Source organism: Enhydra lutris, unplaced genomic scaffold (genome assembly GCF_002288905.1).
Source record: "Enhydra lutris kenyoni isolate GAN:26980312 unplaced genomic scaffold, ASM228890v2 scaffoldscaffold3, whole genome shotgun sequence".
Lineage (NCBI taxonomy): Eukaryota > Metazoa > Chordata > Mammalia > Carnivora > Mustelidae > Enhydra > Enhydra lutris.
In genome coordinates this window covers 18,488,464-18,510,368 of record NW_019154087.1, presented here as the reverse complement: position 1 = coordinate 18,510,368, position 21,905 = coordinate 18,488,464, and positions in this window count along the sequence as shown.

The window sequence follows — 21,905 nt, the reverse complement described above, 5'->3', positions numbered from 1 at the left end:
GTATCCTACTTATAAGATTATATTATCTATCTATCCACATCTATCATCTACTTAAAACTTTAATGTCACTTGTCAATAAGTTCATTTTTTTGTTAATTTGAATTAAGTACCCTAAGTCACTAGAGATTGAAAACCCTGCTTTGGATTACTATGTGCTCAGTCATGACACAGGACGGGGAGTCTTAGCATTACTGTCACTTGCCTCGTTGAATTTTCCTCTATTCTCTGAAACATAGGGTTTCCTTTTTACCCACCTTTATCCTCAGCCTCCTCCGATTTTTTAGGTAGATATCATTACATAAATTAATAGTAATAACTACATTATTGAGTGTTTTCATTGTGTGTTTAGAGTGTTTCTATACATTACTTCATTTAAGAGTCACAATGACCTTGTAAGTAAGTACTATTATAATTTCCATTTCGCATATAAGAAAACTAAAGTATCAGGCGCCTGGGTGGCTCAGTTGGTTAAGTAACTGCCTTTGGCTCAAGTCATGATCCCGGAGTCCCAGGATAGAGTCCTGCATTGGGTTCCCAGCTCCACGGGGAGTCTGCTTCTCCCTCTGACCTTCTCCCCTCTCATGCTCTCTCTCACTGTCTCTCTCTCTCTCAAATAAATAAATAAAATCTTAAAAAAAAAAAAAAAGAAAACTAAAGCATAGAAATGTTAATTAACTAGGATATCAAGGTCTAAGTGACTTTAGTTCACCATCCTATGATGCTACTATGCAACACTGATACCATAAAAATTATCACACTGAATAAAAACAGTTTTTTAAAAAAGTATTTTCTCTCTTTTTTTTTAAAGACTTTGACACGGAGAGAGAGAACACACAAGCAAGGGGAGTGGCAGCAGAGGGAGAGGGAAAAGCAGGCTCCCCACTGAGCAAGGAGACGTATGTGGGCCTCCATCCCTGGACCCTGGGGTCATGACCAGAGTCCAAGCAGAAGCTTAAACACCTGAGCCACACAGGCATCAATAAAATTCTCTCTTATATACCTTTTTAAAAAAAAAGATTTTATTTTTAAGCAATCTCTACGCCCAATGCGGGGCTCAAACTTACAACCCTGTGATCAAGAGCTGCACGTTTCACGGACCCAACCAAGCACCCCACTACCCTTTTTTTTTTTTTTTTAAATTAAGAAACTCTACTCTCAGTAGGGGCTTGAATGCACAACACAGTGATTAAGAGACGCATGCTCAATCAATGAACCAGTCAAAGATCCCAGGAAAAAAGTTTTAGGATGTTTCCTAAGATGTTTTTCAAATTTGAACATGAATATAATTATTATCCACACATTTGAGAAATGGCAGTATAGTATTTGAGTTATAGTATAGAGTTTGGGCTTTAGAATTTGAACTAGAGTTCAAATCCTGGCCCTCCAGTCTCTGAATGACCCTGACAAAGACAATTCATTCAGTAAGTACTTATTGAACATTAATGTGTAGGGCGCTGGTCAAGTTGCTGGAGATTCTTGGTGTTTAAAATAATGAACAAGAGGGGCACCTGGATGGCTCAGTTTGTTAAGCATCTGCCTTCAGCTCAGGTCATGATCCCAGGGTCCAGGGATGGAACCCCACATCAGGCTCCCTGCTTAGCCTGAAGCCTGCTTCTCCCTCTCCCACTCCCCCTGCTTATATTCTCTCTCCTGCTGTCTCTCTCTCTCTCTGTATGTGTCAAATAAATGAATAAATAAATAAATAACTTGAATAAATAAATAAACAAATAAATATTTGATTTATTTATTATAGGGAGAGAGCTAAAGGCAGAAGTAGCAGAGGGAGAGAGACAAGCTGAGCACAGAGCCTGCTGGGGGTCTTAATCCCACCATCCTGAGATAATGACCTGAGCCGAGATCAAGAATTGTACACTGAACCAACTGAGACCAGTTGCCCAAAAAGTTTATTTTTTAAAGGTGGAAGTATGGGGTGCCTGGGTGGCTCAGTGGGTTAAAGCCTCTGCCTTTGGCTCAGGTCATGCATGATTCCAGGGTCCTGGGATCAAGCCCCACATCCGGCTCTCTGCTCAGCAGGGAGCCTGCTTCCTCCTCCTTTCTGCCTGCCTCTCTGCCTACTTGTGATCTCTCTGTCAAATAAATAAATAAAATCTTAAAAAAAAAAAAAAGGTGGGAGTATGTTTGTATGGACATCCAGAAGAAAGGAAATTGATGCATGAGAGGTGGAACAATTAATCTCTTGAGGAGGTCACCTTATCTGCAAAAAGCCATAATTTCCACTTCAATGGAAAGAATTGCTCATAATTGCTCACTCCAATGGGGCAGCTGAGCCAATAATTGGAAAAAATGATCAGATCTTGGAAAGTGGTTTGCACTTAGTCAATGGTAGCTCCAACTGTATCCCTGAGAAACAGTAATGCAAACAAAACTGGGCCCTGTGTGGGATTCACTACTCCTGCCACAAGTTTTTGTGGAGACTGAGCTCTGTAAAACCTGGTCCTGTCTTACGTTCTTCACAGGACTGCAGAGGACATGCTCTTCACCTTAGTGACGATGGGGCCATCACTACCCGGGATGGTAGCCAGAGGATGTTTTGTCATAGTGAATGAAGACGGGAGAGGAGAAGCTGGATCTTGGGGAAACGCCCAAAGAGTAAATGACACACGGCTTAAAGCACTTCGTCAGCCCACATCGGACATGGATTTAAGTCTCAGTGGCAATCCACACCCTGTTCAATCCATGAATTAATTTCCCTTATCAATCGAGAGTGGCTGGCAGAACAAAGAATGTGTGTCTGTGGAGGCTAGCGGTGAGTGCGTGCCTATCACAATGCGGAGGGGGAGAATGAGTGTGAACTGGCAATGCGTGTATGGCATGAATGGAAAGAGCCGGGTGAGAGTGGAGACTGGCAGGGAAGAGCTGGACGTGCCCTGCAGGCCGGGGGCCTCCCGGGGGAACGTCCGCCTGTGATGCGGGAGCGCCCGCGGAGGAGCCTCCTTATCCCCACCCACCTCCCGAACTCCGGCAGTCAGTGGTGCATATAGACATATTTCTGGGAGCTGTCCATGAGCTCATCGCTCTCCCGGCGATAGCGGCAGCAGCGAGGGAAGCAGCCTCCTTTTTCTCCCGAAGCCGCTAGAATACGCCCCGCCGCTCGCACATTCAGACACACGCGCGGAGCGCGGCTCTGGGCAGCGGCCGCCGTCCGCCCAGCCTCGCGGCCAAGGTCGCGCCAGACCCGGCCCGCCATGGCCCCGAGTCTCCCCGCTGGGAGGTAGGTGGGCGCGGGAAGACTTGAGGGGCTCCGGCCGGGACTCCGCGAGGGCAAGCCCAGCCGGCAGCCGCTCTTTGGACTCTGCGGCGGAGGAGCCCGGGCGGGGCCGCGCGGCGCGGCGCGGCGGCTGCGGAGCCTCCGGGTCCCTGTGGGGCCGCGGGCCTCAGGCCCGGCGCTGACGAGTCGCAGGAGACGCGGGAGACCCGGGCGTGACAGAAGGAAGAAACGCGGAGCACCAGGAAGATGGCTTCTCCCACCTCCCCGTCCCCGGAAGGCGGGGCCTCCACCCCGCCGAACCCGCCGCGGATTCGTCAGGTGGGTGCACAAAGTGCGGGAGGGGCGCACCCCATTGTCCTCTCCTCCCCCAAGGACGGGGACCTCGCCCCAGTGTAGAGGCTGACTGAGAGGTGGGGCTGACATAGGCGTACTTGGCCGCATCGCCCGGCCCAGGACCATTCTGTGAACCGTTTTTTTTTTTTTTTAGTCCAACTTCACACACAGACACAGACACACGGACAGACAGAAAGACAGACAGACACACACACTCCTAGGAAAAACACTTCTTCCAAAAACAGACGTGTAACTTTTGCACACACCCCCCTCAAACTCATCCTCACCGCCGCCCCCCCGCGCGCACAGAGGCACACACCCAAATGTCACATGATCTACTGCGGAGCTGCACTTTAGAAGAAACCCACTGTGCCCTCAGGATGGCAATGCGCCCCTGACCCAAATCCCCTGAGGACTTTAAGAGGGACTGCTGGAAGCATTCACTTCCCGCCCTTAGGAGAGCAGGAGCCTTGTCTAGATGTTACTCACCAGTTAACTTTGAGACAGAGCTACACCCGACAACTGCAGATCTGTGTTAGACATGCAGTACTAGAAAACATGTGTTCCTGCTCTCTCGTGTGCAAAGACAGTTTTCCCCAACACTGCAAGGGGGGAATGCACATTGCTTTTGAATGAGTCCCGTTTTCTGTTTGTATGGTAATACTGAAACAAGGGAGTAGTACTCCATCTGGTTGTGATCTGTGATTTGTGTCTTAAGAGTTTTGTTTTTTTGTTTCCTGCTGTCATTGCCTGAACTACAGCGTTACCACTTTAGGTTATCGCAGTAGTAATGCAAGTGTCTGCTTGCCCTATTTGGGGTAGTGCATGGGTGTGAAAATAGGACCCACTGACTCCAAGCAGGCAACCTCTTTACCAAAGAGAGTTGGATTGCTGTTTAGAAATAGGGTAAAATTGGTTGATGGAAACTGTCTGGGGGGAAGAGAATACCCCACAGAATGGTCTTTCTTCAGGGTGGTGTAGAAATTTTGAACACCAGGGGCTTCAGAATTTTTGAAAATCTGACGGTAAAATTTGGTTGACACTTGACAAGGTCTTTGCCACATTTGCATATTATTATGTATAGGTAGTGTTATTTTAGGGGCAACTTTTCTTTATGTGCATTTTTAATGCAATAACTAAAAATTAATTTATACTTTTTTTATGGCACTCTGTGTCCCAAAGAAATTGTTAGGGTTTTAAATTCTTATGGGATACAGGACTATAGTTTTATGACAATGCATTTTTAATTGCACTTGAAGCTATTTTTTTTTTCCTGAAGAATTGTGGTGGCATGCTTCATTAAATCTGTATATGTGATATTTATGCATCCAAGAATGGAGGTGAAATTATTGGAATTTGCAGTATAAGGGAAAGCACATCCTATGCAAAAAATCATTTTTGTATCTATTTGGCTAACTATGTATGTCTGTATATTTAAGCACTAAAGACAAACATATTAATTGAAATAGAATATATGTACTCATAAAAGCTCTATGAAATCTCATTTTATATTTAGAATACTTCTACTGATCTAAGAAATAGTATGTATGAAAATAGTTATAAGAAGAAATTTACAAGAAAGGTCATTGTTATTTTGCAGAGTAGATACTCTACTTAGAGGACCTCATAATTAGAAGCTGTATAAATGACATAATGCTACAACATTCAAGTAATTGACTGGTGTCCTCTGTTTAGACTTTCATTTATATGACCTTATAGAAGCACTCTTAGTGATTGGTGCATTAATTTGCATAGGATGTAGAAATAGGTTGTTGAAATTATTGGTCATTCCGTTCTACCTGATTCATCCAGGCAGGTGGAAAAAAAATACTGACAATCTCTGACTGCAGTATCACCATTTGCCTGCAAGTGATTTTGAACAAATTAGGAATAAAAAAAACAGAAGGGATAACAGTGTTTTCCTGCAAATGGTGAAATATGTTAGGCCCCAGTCCCAGTATATTTTAACTGTGTCACTGTTTCTCAGACATCTTTCTCCTTGTTCTTTGATGATTCTTTTTCAACTCAATTCTGGATTGAATCAGAATTGAATGAAAATCTGTTTTTTTTTTTTCTTTTTAAACCATGATTGAAAGAAAAAGTGTAATTGAGAAAGCGTGGAAGGCCAAAAGAGTAAATTTTAATTACATAATGATGTTTAGAAATAAAAATATTTTAGAAAGACTTTTGGTGATTATAAATATAATTGGTAAATTAGTGTATTTAACTTCTAATCTCAATGAAAATATGCTATGTGAAGATTCATTTATTCAACAAATATCTATTCAGTGTAAAGTAATATTTTATGCCCTAAAGATAAAGGAAGAGGACAAAAAAAAAATCTTAACATTAGCAGGTATACATATGTATTTTTAATGAAGACTAACATTAAGTCTGTTTATTTCTCAGCTTTTGTTTTGATCATTCCTCTAATACCTAATACCTAAGTTTACGTATATCTAAAAAGTCACTGTATGACTGGATTCACGTTTTCATTCATTTGATATATTTCTGTTCTCTTTTAATTATTTAATGTGTTATTAGAATCACATATCAGATACTATATATATATATCATTTTACAACTTAATCTTTTGGACAAAGATTTTTTTTTTTAATCTTTTGGGAAATACTGATGCAGCATGAAATAGCTAAAACAGTCCAGTGCCTTTACATAGTGTAGTTAAAATCTAGGTTCCAAAAATGAGAAGGTCAAGGAACAATGACTTTCAACTTCATTCTTGTCATGTTGAGGGAGAGAAAAGTTATCAAAGCTATCAAAAGTTATCAGCCTCTCTTAGGCTCCTAAGATCCTAGATATGTACTTTTTTTCCACTTAAGAAAAGGGTTATCTTTATTTTATATACAAAACTGAGGCACAGAAGTTTCACCTACCTTTTAAACATCTAAGTCAAGTTAGTTACCAATAGAAAGACAAGTTTCTTAGATTTCATCCTGTGTTTATTCTTTATTCATTTTCTTTGTAAAAGAAAAGATTAAGGAAATATAGTTTTAGAACTAAGTTTTTAAATAGTTTTTCTCTGTATATTATGTACATTAAGAGATCCACATGATTTCTATGGTCATTGCCAGATAATTTAAATCAATTAATTAAATGAGTATTTATTGAGATCTTGAAGTTAAGATACTTTGCTAGCATCTTTCTGGGCCTTAACTACCTTTTTGATGAACTCTGACGGGAGTTTCCAAGGCAATGATTGCTTTAAAAATTGGAAAGCTGTAAGACATCCTTTATAATTGGTGCCAGTGTCTTTCTTGTTTAATGATCAATCCTTCTCCAAGATTTGTAGGCATTGGTGACATTGCATTAATGGCAGCAAACCAGTGTTCTTCATTGTTTGCTCTAGAAACTTAGAGAATTCACATATGATAATAATGCAATATTTATAATGAATCAGGCATGATGCTAAGCTAGGTACAATGTTCACAACAGTCCTATGAAGGAGGTATTGTTATTCACATTTTCCAGATGAGAATTGTGGGTTTAGAGAAACTGAACTACATGCTCAAGGTCATAGCTACTAAGCTGCAACTCAGGGACTTAAAACTTGGTCTTGGGGCACCTGGGTGGGTCAGTTTGTTGGGCATCTGCCTTCGACTCAGGTCATGGTCCTAGGATCCTGGGATCGAGTACTGTGTAGAGCTCTCTGCTCGGAAGGGAGTTGACTTCTCCCTCTCTCACTGCCTGATACTCTGCCTGCTTGTGCTCGCTCATGCTCTCTCTCTCTCTCTCTGTCAAATAAACAAGCAAAAATCTTTTAAAAAATAGAACTTGGTCTTAATTAATGATGCCTTGTTTTAGAATCACTATTATTTATTGTCTTCCTCCTCAAATTTTCAGACATGGTGACTATAGGGGAAGCGCATCTTGGTACTCTTTCTACTTTGAGCTCTCTGTAACCATACTCATGAAATTGCCCTTTAGGTCTCCTTTACCTTGAAAATAACTGTAGGAGGGTTGAAGTAATTTTCATTACTCTTTTTCCTCAAATGAGAATAACTTGAACTCCACGTTTGCTTCTGTATTCTCTAAGAGGTCATTTCTTTAGTGTTACGGATGCTAAGAGGAGAGACTAAAGCCCTCATTTAGCTTTTGCTTACTCCTGAGAACTCCCCAATTATTCTTGCTAATTCTACGATGGTCCTGAGAAAAATAATTCTGAGAATGAGTTGGGTTAATGAGAGTCTTCTTGAGCAGGCATAAACAAGCAAATAAAACAGTAGGCTTCTATTTTCAAGGTCTTTGATGCTTCTGATATTCTGTTCTTTCTTTATGGTTGTCAAGATAATTTACATTTTGAATTTTCATGTTATGTAAAATATTTGAGTTCCAAAAGAGGATAATTTCCTTTAGACAGTGAGGGGATGGAAGACAAGGCAATAAAATAATATAATGATACAATGATATAATTGGTTTATAGAGTTTTTAATTTTTAAAAATTTGCATACAGTAAAGTTCACTTTTTATACAGTTTTGTGAGTTTTGGCAAATACTTAAGTTGTGTTTCCACCACCACAGCCTAGGTACAGAACAATTCTATCTCCCTTAAACATTCCCTCATGCCATTTCCCCTGTAGTCAAACAGACCTTCCCTCCTCCAACCCCTGGCAGCCACTGGCCTGTCCTCTGTCCCTATATTTCTGCCGTTACCAGAATGCCATAGAAGTGGGATTATCCAAATAATAACCTTTTGAAAGTGACTTTTTTCTTTCAGTATACTGCTCTAAATATCCGTCTACCTTCCTGTGTGCATTAATGTTTTGTTCCTTATTATTATGGAGTTGTGTTCCCTTGTACCACTGTTTAGCCATTCAGATAGATGAAGGACATTGGGTTGTTTCCAGATTGCAGCAATTATGAATAAAGTTGCCGGTAAACATTTGTGTACAGGTATCGTGTGAACATAAGAGTTTTATTTTTTTTTAAAGATTTTATTTATTTATTTGACAGAGGGAGACAGGTCACAAGTAGGCAGAGAGGCAGGCAGAGAAGGAAGGGGAAGGGAAGCAGGCTCCCTGCTGAGCAGAGCCTGATGTGGGCCTGGATCCCAGGATTCTGAGATCATGACCTGAGCCTAAAGCAGAGGCTTAACCCACTGAGCCACCCAGGTCCCCCAACATAAGAGTTTTAATTTCTCAGTTGTATACCTGGGAATAGGATTACTCGATCATATGGTCAGTGTATATTTAACTCTATATAAACTGCCAGACTGTTTCCCAAGTGGTTGTGCTGTTTTTATTCCTCCCAACAATGAGAGTTCCTCATTGAGAGAAATCCATGTCAGCATTTGGTGTTACCATTTTTTTGCTTTAGTCGTTCTAATAGGTGTGTAGAGGTATCACACTGTGATTTTAATTTGTGTTTCTCTAATGACTGATATTGTTGGACATTTTTCATGTGCTTAGTTGCCATCCTTACATCTTGTTTTTTAAGATTTTGTTTATTTATTTGACAGAGAGATATAGAGAGACAGAGAGCACAATGGGGAGGAGGAGCAGGGGAAGAAGGAGAAGCAGGCTCCCCTCTGAGCAGGGGCCCCATGTGGAGCTCTATCCCAGGACCCTGGGATCATGACCTGAGGCGAAGGCAGAGGGTCGTGTGTGGCTTAAGCCACTGAGCCACCTGGGTGCCCTCATCCTTACATTTTTTTGGTATCCAAATACTTTGACCATCTTTTAAATTGGGTTGCTTTCTTACTGTTTAGAGTTATTTGTATGTTCTGGATATAAGCTCTTTGTTAGATAGGTGATTTGAAAACATTTTTTTCTTAGTTTCTTGTCCTTTCTCTGTCTTTCTCAAGCAAAGGTTTTTAATTTTGATAAGGCCCAATGATCAGCTTTTTCTTTTATAGGTTGTGCTTTTATTATATTTAATAGCTCTTTCTCTAATCTAAACTCACAAAGATTTTCTCCCATATTTTCTTTTAGTTTTATGGTTTTGGGGCGCCTGTGTGGCTCAGTGGGTTAAAGCCTCTGCCTTTGGCTCAGGTCATGATCCCAGAGTCCTGGGATCGAGCCCCACTTCGGGCTCTCTGCTCAGCGGGGAGCCTGCTTCCTCCTCTCTCTCTGCCTGCCTCTCTGCCTACTTGTGATCTCTCTCTGTCAAATAAATAAATAAAATCTTAAAAAAAAAGTTTTATGGTTTTAACATTTTACATTTAGGTCTATCACGCATATGGAGTTGATTTTTGTAACTTAAAGATTAAGATTTTTTTTTTTTTTTTTTTTTTGCCTACAGCTATCCAGTTGTTCAGCTCTATATGTTGATGAGACTATGCTTTTCTTTTTTAAAAGATTTTATTTATTTATTTGATAGAGAGAGAGAGAGACAGTGAGGGAGGGAACATAAGCAGGGAGAGTGGGAGAGGGAGAAGCAGGCTTCTCACTGAGCAGAGAGCCCCAATGAGGGGCTCGATTTGAGGACTCTGGGATCATGACCCGAGCTGAAGGCATATGCTTAACGACTGAGCCACTCAGGTGCCCAAGACTATGCTTTATCTATTAAATTACTTTTGTTTCTTTGTAAAAAACCAATTGACATATTGGTACGAGTCCATTTCTAGACTCTCTCTTCCGGATTTAGATTTTTTTTTTCATTAGAGAGGGAGTGCTCACAAGCAAGTGGGAGGGGCAGAGGGAGAAGGAGATGAAGAAGCAGACTCCCTGCTGAGCAGGGAGTCCTATGTGGCCCTTGATCTCAGGACCTCAAGATTAGGACCTGAGCTGAAGGCAGATAATTAACAGAGTGAGATATCCATGTGCCTCTTTAGATATTTTGAGTTTTTTAGATTTTAGAAACAAGTATGTATCATGACATTTTTAGGAAACCTTAATGACATTAATATACTTTTCGCTTAGTTTTTAAAAATGTTATTTACATAATTTTCAATTTAAACATCACATGAAGATCTAAGGCAAGTCCTTATAGTTTGGGGGGGGGAACTGTTTATGAAAGTGAAATGTATACAATAAAACTATATCATAAAAACAAATGGAAGGGGCGCCTGGGTGGCTCAGTTCGTTAAGCGACTGCCTTCAGCTCAGGTCCTGATCCTGGCGTCCCGGAATCGGGTCCCGCATCGGGCTCCCAGCTCCACGGGGAGTCTGCTTCTCCCTCTGACCTTCTCCTCGCTCATGCTCTCTCTCACTGTCTCTCTCTTCTCTCAAATAAATAAATAAAATGTTTAAAAAAAAAACAAAACAAAAACAAACAAAAAAACAAATGGAAGGGGCACCTGGGTGGCTCAGTGGGTAAAGCCTCTGCCTTCAGCTCTGGTCATGATTTCAGGGTCCTTGGATAGAGCTCTTCATTGGGCTCTCTGCTCAGCAGGGAGCCTGCTTCCCCCTCTCTTTCTGCCGGCTTCTCTGCCTACTTGTGATTTCTGTCAAATAAATAAAATCTTAAAAAAAAAAAAAAGAAAAGAAATGGGAAATGAGAAGATAATATGTTGTGTACCTACCTGATGAATACAGAGAGTTTTCAGAGACTCTAGAAAAAAATTTCTAGGGATGCCTGGGTGGCTCAGTAGATTAAGCATCTGCCTTCTGCTCAGGTCCTGATCCCAGGGTCCTGGGACTGAGCTCCACTTCGGGCTCACAGCTCATCAGGGAGCCTGCTTTCCCTCTGCCTGCTGCTTCTCCTGCTTGTGCTCTCGCTCTCTCTCTCTCTCTCTGACGAATAAATAAATATAATCTTTTTTTTTTAAATTATTTATTTGACAGAGATCGCAAGTAGGCAGAGAGGCAGACAGAGAGAGAGTGCGGAAGGGAAGCAGGCTCCCTGCTGAGCAGAGAGCCCTATGCGGGGCTCAATCTCAGGATTCTGGGATCATGACCTGAGCCGAAGGCAGAGGCTTTAACCCACTGAGACACCCAGGCACCCCCTAAATAAATATAATCTTTTAAAAAAAGAAATAAATTCTAAATTAGTTGTATTCAATATATATTAAATATGAGCAATGGAATGGAAAATAAATTGGGACTTTAAGCTTCATTCATTATAAATTTGTAGAACATTAGCATTCCATGTTTTTTAAAGAGTTATTAAATGTATTTTAAAGAGTTATTTAAAATGTATTTTAAATGTATTTTAAAGAGTTAGTTGGGGCACGAGGGGGCTCAGTGGGTTAAAGCCTCTGCCTTCGGCTCAGGTCATGATCCCAGGGTCCTGGGATCCAGCCCCGCATTGGGCTTTCTGCTCAGCAGAGAGCCTGCTTCCTCCTCTCTCTCTGCCTGCCTCTCTGCCTACTTGTGATCTCTGTCTGTCAAATAAATAAATAAAATCTTAAAAAAAAAAAGTTATTTTATGGGTAGTTGGTAAGCATGAGACTCTTGATCTCAGGGTCGTGAGTTCAGGCCCCATGTTGGGTGTAGAACTTACTTAAAAAAAAAAAAAGAAAAAAAAAGAGGGCCCCTGGGTGGCTCAGTTAGGTGTCTGCCTTTGGCTCCGGTCATGATCCTGGGTCCTGGGGTCGGGCTCGCTGCTCTGCTGGGAATCTGCTTCTCCCTCTCCGGCCTCATCCCCAAGCCCCACTTCATGCTCTCTCTCAAAGAAATAAACAAATAAAATCTTTTTTTTTTTTTTTTTTTTTTTAAAGGAGATAGTGACACATACAGCCTTGCATTTAGTAGTCTGTAAACCTAGCTCTTTTTTTTTTTTTTAAGATTTATTTATTAGAGAGAGAGTTAAATTAGTTAAATAAACATTGCAGAGGGAATATTTTCCCACTTAAATCTTTATCAATCACTATATGAAAACACTGAATACACTTTGCCTGACTTTCAGTTACTCCATAGTCCCAGATTTGGGTTGTGTCATTGGAGTCTGGAGGGAGCTACATACACAGTATTACCCTTAGACACAAGCAGAAACCGTGACCTATGGAGGCTCCCACTCTGGGCCTCCTCTGATGATACCCTTTCATACCAAATGAGGAGAATGTGGGGCAAGGGAACTTGCTCACACTGAATCAGCACTTTTGTCTTTGAAACTATGCTTTGGGTAGTCAGGAACCAGAATTTTCTGTTCCAGGGAACTCAAGTCTGCTTCCTGGACTGGAACTGGCCTTTCCTTCCAGTCTGTTTTCTAGAGAGCAGTCTGAGAGGTCAGTGTGTGCACCCCCGGCCCAAGTACTGTGTATGGAGGGTGTAGATAGAGCTTTACAATGGAGGCTGGGGTAGCCACGTGTCCAGGGCAAAGTCTGGTTTAGTCACTTAATGGCCGTGTTAACATTAGGCGGACTACTTAACCTATTTGTGCCTAGTTCCCTCACTTCATAGGATCGTAGCAGTATTCATTGCATAAAATCAGTTTAAGAATTAAATAGTATGGGGGCACTTGGGTGGCTCAGTCATTAAGCGTCTGCCTTCGGCTCAGGTCCTGATCCCGTGGTTCTGGGATTGAGGCCTGCGTCAGCCTCCTTGTTTGACCGGAAGCCTGCTTCTCCTTCTCCCACAATGCCTGTTGTGTTCCCTCTCTCGCTATGTCTCTCTCTGTCAAATAAATAAATAAAAACCTTTGAAAAAAAAAAAGGAATTAAATAGTATAATGAATATAATGCACAATGCATTTTGCTTAATGCTTGGCACTTATTAAATATTAAATATTAAATATTAAATATTAAATATTAAACTTTTAGGTATTGTTGTTATACAAGAAATACTTAATATCAGCCCCTTCCCTTCTCCCAGGACAGTGCTAGAAACAGACATAAAAGTCATTTTCCTGAGAAGTAGACATAAAAGTCAGAAATTGGGCTTGTATAGCTGCTCTGTTGCTCTTTTAGTAAATAAATTATTCTGAGTAATTCTGAGTAAATTATTCTGAATAATTCTGAGTAAATAAATTATTTAATTTTGCTAAGCCTTAGTTTTGTAATTTATAAAATGCAAATAATAATCATTCTATTTTATAGGCCCATTATTAAACTCTAATGACTCTAAGTAAACCTTATTCCAAACAAAACTCTGCAACCCCCTACCCATGAAGCAACCACTTCTTACATATTCCTTCTAGAAATATTCTGTTTATAGATTAATTCATCTATGTACATACCTCTTTTCCTCATTTGTTTGTATAAATGTGATCCTACTATACACATATGCTTTGTACTCTGCTTCTTTCATAAAAATTTATTTTGCTCATCACTCCATTTTTAGTACATACACTTCATTTTTTTATTCAGCTACATAGTATTTTATTAAATGACAGTATCATAATTCATTTCAGTCTTTCTCTATGATTGGACATTTAGGTTGTTTTCAGCATTATGCAACAGTGAAATCTTGCTTCATTGTGTTTAAGGATAATGTGTGTGTGTGTTTTCTTTTAAGATTTTCTTTATTTATTTGACAGAGATCACAAGTAGGCAGAGAGGCAGGCAGAGAGAGAGGGGGAAGCCAGCTCCCTGTTGAGCAGAGAGCCCGTTGTGGGGATCCATCCCAGGACCTGAGATCATGACCTGAGCCGAATGCAGAGGCTTAATCCACTGAGTCACCCCAGGACCCCAAAGGATCATGTGTTTTTGAAGACATGTGTTGGTAGCTAGATTCCCAGAAGTAAAATTGTTGGATAAATGGCTATTTTTTTTTACCTTCTCTCACTTCTGATTACTATATTCAACAATGGAAAAACAATTACTAACCAAGCTTTATATTTTGCAAATCCTTTTCTGTTTCCTCCATCTTTAATTGTTATATGCTTAAATGCCAACATATTAGGAAAAGAGCTCTCATAATCTTGTGATGAGTCATAATGGACTATACATACTTTGGTGAAAAGTTTAACTCCATTCTCTTCTTAGATCACTTTATTTATTTTTAGGATTATATATGTATATAAAATATATTTATACATTATAATATATAATATATAAATTACATCTTTATAGAATACACATTTATAATGCATATACTATACATATATATTTATTTATCTATTTTAAGTAATCTCTTTATCCAGCGTGGGGTTTGATTTTATATTCCTGAGATCAAGTGTCCTGTGCTCCACCGACTAAGTCAACCAGGTGTCCCTTTAGATAACGTAGATTATTAAGCTCCAGAGTGTTATCTTTTTTTTTTCTAAAGATTTTATTTATTGACAGAGAGAGAGAGATCAGGAGAGAGGGAACACAAGCACAGGGAGTGGGAGAGGAAGAAGCAGGCTTCCCGCAGAGCAGGGAGCCTGTTGCGGGGCTTGATTTCAGGACCCTGGAATTGTGAGCTGAGTTGAAGGCAGATGCGTAACAACTGAGCCACCCAGACACCCCAGAGTGTTATTTTTTTAAGATTTTATTACTTTATTTATTTATTAGAGCGAGAGAGAGCACACACAAGCACCGGAAAAGGGAGGGGCAGAGGGAGGAGAGAATCTCAAGGAGACTCTGTGCTGAGCACGGAGCCCAACTCCGAGCTTAATATCACAACCCTGAGATCATGACCTGAGCCAAAGTCAAATGTGTGATGCTTAACCAACTGAGCCACCCAGGCACCCCAAACTTCAGAGTGCTATTAGCAAGTACCATTTCTGTTCATTTTTCAGATTCCCTCTTTCATTATAATCCTCAACAGCCATTTATTTATTTATTTATTTATTTGATTTTTATTCATTTGAAAGAGAGAGCACAACTGGGAGGTGCAGGTGAATGGGCTGCAGGAGAAGCAGACTCCTGATGCAGGGCTCCCTGCGGGGCTCCCTGTGGGGCTTAATCCCAGGACCCTGGGATCGTGACCTGAGCTTGAGGCAGACGTTTAGTCAGCTGAGTAACCCAGGCGCCTCTCTTGACAGTCATTTAATGACAAATATCTGTAACAGCTTGGGAAGTAGATAATCCATATTTTAGATTTCAGATTGGGTAAGTGGATGCACAAAGATAATGTGCTCAGGATTATCTAGCAAACAAATGACAGGCTGAACAAGGCCCTGATTAGTAATTATTTGCTTTTAATCGATGGAACTTTATTGCCTTTCAAATAAGAGCTATCGACAATCACATTTTCTATTTTAACTATCACTTGTTGGAAGGTATATTAAGGATGTGACTTTCCTTTACATTTTCACTGGAAATATTGAAAGGTTGCTCTTAAAATGAAAAACCAAATTTAAAAGTTTAGGTGTCAGGAGCTCCTGGGCAGCTCAGTCAATGAAGCGTCTGCCTTCGGCTCAGGTCATGATTCCCACGTCCTGGGATCAAGCCCCGATTCGGGCTCCTCGCTCAGTGAGGAGTCATCTTCTCCTTCACCCTCTGCTGCTCTCCCTGCTCATTTGCTCTCTCACTCTCAAATAAATAAATAAAATCTTAGAAAAAAGAGAAGTTTAGGTGTTCCCTGGAATATACCCCTACATGGTCATTGTAAGAGATAATTTCCTCAGATTTTTCAAAAGACAAGCCCTGATTATAGATGTTATGGTTCATTTGGAAAATTCTTCCTAAGAAGGACTTTAGATTTACCCCTGCTCTCAAGAATGTTACAGTCCTGTAGAAGATGAAATCAAGCAGTGTATACAGCTTACTATAGTCCAGATAAAATACGGTAAATACAAAATAGAGTACAGGGGCGACTGGATTAGGCGTCCGACTCTTGATTTTGGCTAAGGTCGTGGTCTCAGGATTGTGGAATCTAGCCCTATGTGGGCTCGAGCTCAGTGGGGAATTTGCTTGGGGTTCTCTCTCATCCTCTCCCTTTGTCTCCCCCTTCCCCCCGCCGTAGTCTTTCTCTCTCTCTCTCTCTCTCTCTCAAATAAGTGAGTAAATCTTTAAGAAAAACAAGAGTACAAAACACCATAAGAGGACAGATAAAAAATGTTTATGTTGGTTGGAGGAAATCATATTGGGTTTAGTGAAGCAGTTGAAATTTGAGACGTATATTGAAGAATCAATTTAATTTTGACAGGTAGACATTATGTAAAAATGCATTTGAGATTTAGAATGAGTGCATGAAGAGACACATAGAAATTGGAAAAAATTGAAAAGTAATCAATAGTAATCAAAACTGACTGGTTACAGAGTAGGAGAGAAGGAGTAATTAGTAAAAGATAAAATTAGAATCATAACTGGTATATTATAGAGTCTTTAATTTGGTAGAGTTTGGTCTTTTACTCTGTAGAAAGTGAATATTTCTGCTAGGGTTTGCCTCCATCATTGTTGTCATCATCATCATCACCTAATCATGGATAAGCTGTATTTTCACAGTCTTAACTAAAGTGTGAATAAAATCACTTCAGGAAACATTGCTATTTTCGTAAATTCTGTAATATAAAATCCAAGAAAAACAATTATATTTACATTCTGCATAAGTAACTTCATGCCATGCTTCCTTAGAATCTCCCTGTCTTCCTATCAGATTGCCTCCTTTAGGTCTCAACTAAATAGAAATTCTGGAGCTGTCATTGCATGTAAAGATTTTAGTTGAAGGAATAATTTATTTCAAAGGCTGAACAATAATAGATTTAATATCATAGTTCTAACTAAGATCCTTTTGTGCAAATACAATTTGTAGAACACTCAGAAGAAAATGAACATTGTAATAGATTTAATTATCTGGTTTGGCTTATTTGAGCACTAGGATCTTGACTAATATCCAGGTATTAGAGCAGATGTCTTTTTATAACAATACTTGGATGAGGTGTGTTTTGTTTGTTTTGTTTGTGTTTTTAAGTAAGCTCTACACCTAACATGGGGCTTGAATCATCACCCCCCAGATCAAGAATCCCACGCTCTACCAACTGAGCCAGTGAGGCCCCCCCAAGTTCTTTAATGTAGGATTTATGAAGGTAATAAACAATTATAGGGAATAATGGAACTCAAAATATAAAATGAAAAGTGTATGCATTTGGGATGCCTGGGTGGCTCAGTCAGTTAAGCGTCTGCCTTTGGTTCAGATCATGATCCTGGGGTCCTGGGATTGAGTCCCACATTGGACTTCTTGGCCAGCGGGGAGTCTGCTTCTCCCTCTGCCTGCCACTCCACCTGCTTATGCTTTCTCTGTCTCTCTCTCTCTCTCTCGCTCGCTTGCTCGCTCTCTCTTGTGACAAAGAAATAAAATCTTTAACAATAAAAAAAGAAAGAAAGAAAAGAAGGAAGAAAAGAAAATCGTATGCATTTAAAGATACCATGAGTGTGCCTGGCTGGTCACTCTTGATCTTGGAGTTGTAAGTTCAATCTCCACATTGGAGGTGAAGATTACTAAAAAAAAAATAAATAAACTTAAAAAAAGATATAATAAATTAAACACATCTGTAGTTATTAATATTACCCAGCAGGGTTTTTTTTTTTTTTCCCCAGTAGGGTTTTGATATGAAATTCTGTGCCTCTCACTAGGAAGTCTCAGTCCTGTTTTTCCCAGATGCAGCCTGATCATATTCTGAATTCCACATTCTTTCCCAGAAATGTGTATGGCACAATTGACAACTTCCTTGTTTTTGGGCCATTGTCATTATTTGCATATTAATTTTATTTGATGCTAATGACATTTGATTTTAAAATTAAATTAAATGTTAATGTTACTTAAAGTACTAAGTTTTATAATCTGATTTCTGGGGCATTTGGTTTCTGTCACTTTACTCTGCAGTACTTCCACCATGATATACCTATTAACCTGATAATGGTATCTATCTCATCAGTGTCTTGTCTTAAGTATGTGTATTTGGTCATGACCACTATTTAGTGAGCTATAGGTAATGGGAGGGATATTTTAAGTTATACCTTACTAGCTAGATCTTTGTTTTTTTTTTAAGTAGGCTCCATGCCCAGGGTGGGGCTCCTGCAGGGCTTGAACTCATACTCTGAGATCGAGAGCCGGACGTTTAACTGCCTGAGCCCCCCAGCTGCCCCACTACTAGATCCTTCCCTTCCTTTCCCTTCCCTCTCCTCCCCTCCATTCTCTTCTCTGATTTGTTTGTTTATTTTAGGAGAGGAGGGGCAGAGAGAGAAGAAGAAAGAGAAGCTCCAGCAGACTCCCCGCTGAGTGAGCTGCCCGGTCGGGGGGGGGGGGGGGGGGCTAGTCCTAAGACACTGAGATCATGACCTGAGCCGAAATTGAGTCAGACATTTATCCGACCGAGCCACTCAGGCACCCCTGGACTTTACTTTTATTTTCAATGAAATTACAGAGACATTCTTTTGTTTTACCTGAGTAGGTCTGAAAACAATGTTCTTTTTTTAAAAGTACATTGAGTCCCAATATGGGGCTCAAAGTCATGGCTCCAAGATTGAGAGTCACATGCCCTACCAACTGAGACAACCAGGCACCTCAACAATTTTGTTCTTTTAAATGCTTTTTTTCTCTTTTAAATGCTTTATTTCACTTAGACTAATATAGCAACCAGTCTCCTTGAATCTTCTACACTGTCTTATATAGAAGTTATTTATCTCAACAGTTTTCCTTCATAGTGAATGGTAGCTTGCAGACGCTTGATATTAAAAACTAGACTCCTAGAAATGCAATTTTAAAAAATCCATTAACCTTTATTCAACTTTTATGATAATAAATGTAGAATGGTCATGTCATTTTTCTGCAGTGTATGATCTACTATAAATTGGTTTTGTCTGACCTTTTTCTGACCTGAAGAATAGGCTTATAAAACTAAAATCTTCCCACAGGTTTTATGAATACTGAATTTCTCTTTTGATGTCTGTCTTTGCTTTCATAATCATAAGGTCATTTCACACTAGTTCATTTCGGGATCAGACAAATCAAGTCAAATAAACCCTTTCTGGAGCTGGATTTAACTTGGTTTAACCAATTTGCTGCCTCATGTAATAAGCTGATAATCATGGATATTTGATGCATAGTATTATGATATTGCTCAAATTAGGTGAGCTTGTAAATTTAAGTAACAGATATATTAACATAAATTATATGGATTAATCACTTGCATAATGCTAGTTCATAAAGAAAAATATTTGCTGGGGCGCCTGGGTGGCTTAGTGGGTTAAAGCCTCTGCCTTCGGCTCAGGTCGTGATCCCAGGGTCCTGGGATCGAGCCTACTTGTGCTCATTCGAGCCTTCTCTGCCTAGTTGTGATCTCCATCTATCAAATAAATAAATAAAATCTTTTAAAAAAAAAGAAAAGAAAAATATTTGCTTTTTAAATTTGCACCTTTGAGCTAAAGTAAATCAATATATTTAACACTATTACCTATCCATGATAGTTATCAAGTATTTGTATAGTTTTGTTAGACGTGCTCAGTTTATGTAGACATCTAAGAATAATAATTACTTTTTTTTTTTTTTTAAAGATTTTATTTATTTATTTGACAGAGAGAGATCACAAGTAGACAGAGAGTCAGGCAGAGAGAGGGAGGGAAGCAGGCTCCCTGCTGAGCAGAGAGCCCGATGTGGGACTCGATCCCAGGACCCTGAGATCATGACCTGAGCCGAAGGCAGCAGCTTAACCCACTGAGCCACCCAGGTGCCCAATAATTACTTTTTTTAAAAAATTGTTATTCTGAGAAGAAGTCCACAGACTTTTTTTTTTTTTTCTTAAGATTTTATTTATTTATTTGACAGACAGAGATCACAAGTAGGCAGATAGGCAGGCAGTGAGAGAGAGGGGGAAGCAGGCTCCCTGCTGAGCAGAGAGCCCGATGTGAGGCTCAATCCCAGGACCCTGAGACCATGACCTGAGCTGAAAGCAGCTTTAACCCACTGAGCCACCCAGGCACCCCAATAATTACTATTTTATTAAAAGATTATTTATTGATTGATTTATATGAGAGAGCATGAGTGAGAGCACAAGCAGGGGGTGCAGGAGAGGGAGAGGGAGAAGCAGACTCCCCACTGAGCAGGGAGCCTGACGTGGGGCTGGATCCCTGGACCCTGAGATCCTGGCCAAAGGAAAGGCAGCTGCTTAACTGACTGAGCCACTCAGGCACCCCACGTAAGAATAATTACACACATTTGTAATTGTGAGAAGCTCCTTTGTACAGGAGTACCAGAGCTGTTGACTAAATCAGAATTCTAATTCCATAAGGAAAATTGTATGCCAACTTAGAAAATCCTCTGTAGGGGCACCTGGTTGGCTCAGTCATTAAGCGTCTGCCTGCAGTTCAGGTCATGATCCCAGGATTCTGGGATTGATTCCCCCATTGGGTGCCCTCCATGGTGGGGAGCCTGCTTCTCCCTCTCCCACTTCCTCTGCTTGTGTTCCCTCTCTCACTGTGTTTCTCTCTGTCAAATAAATAAAATCTGAAAAAGAAAGAAAGAAAATCCTCTGTATTTTCCTTTTATTTTTTAAATTTTAATTTTACTTATTTATTTGACAGAGAGCACAAGCAGGGGGAGCAGCAGAGGAAGAGGGAGAAGCAGGCTTTCCATAGAGCAGGGAGCCTGACATGGGCTCACAGACACTTAGCCAACCAAGCCACTCAGGTGCTCCTAAAATCCCATTTTCTTTCCTTTTTGCTTTTCCTTTATTTTATTTTATTTTATTTTTCTCAATGTTCCAAAACTCATTGTTTAGGCACCACACCCAGTGCTCCATGCAATATGTGCCCTCCTTAATACCCGTCACCAGGCTCACCCCCACCCCCCTTCCCAAAATCCTATTTTGAATAAAAGCTTGGGTTGTTTAATTCTTTCATTCAGAGTAAAAAATGTGGTATTTATAAATGCCTCTTTTCCTCACCTTTTTCAGTTACAAAAGACTAGAAACATACCTCTAAACATAGTATTTTCACATATTTTTGCTTTCTTTCTTCCTATTTTAGAGGAATAATAATCCTGACCTTGATTCACACTCATTTTGCCTATTCTGGGACGTTATTTTGTCTAGGAGCTTGTTTCCTTTCTTTCTCCCAAGTTTTTGTCTTCATTGTTATGGAGACTGGGGTGGGATTGAGCCTGCTGGTGAAGTGAAAGAAACCAAACTGCTGGGGAGAGAAGGATGCTTTGGTTGAGAATTTAGCAAACTGACAGACCTAAAGCTACTAGACTTCTCCATGGTTTTGATTCTGTTGCTCTTTCCTCCTTCTGAAACTTCCAGGGAGGACTGTAGAGACCATTCTTCTGAAGTATGATGCTCATCCTTACCTGAGCCTGAGTGGGAGCTGAGTTCTTCACACGCATTCTTTCCTTTCATTCTCCCATCCATTCTATGAGAGAGGTACAATATTTTATTTGTATTTGTTTTTAAAGATTTTAGTTATTTACTTAATTGTCAGAGAGAGACACAGCAAGAGAGGGAACACAAGCAGGGGTTGTGGGAAAGGGAGAAGCAGGCTTCCCACCAATAGGGAGCCCGATTCGAGGCTCTGACCCAGGCCCGGGGGATCATGACCTCACCCCCCCACCCAAGATAGGTACAATAATGGTCCCAATTTAAA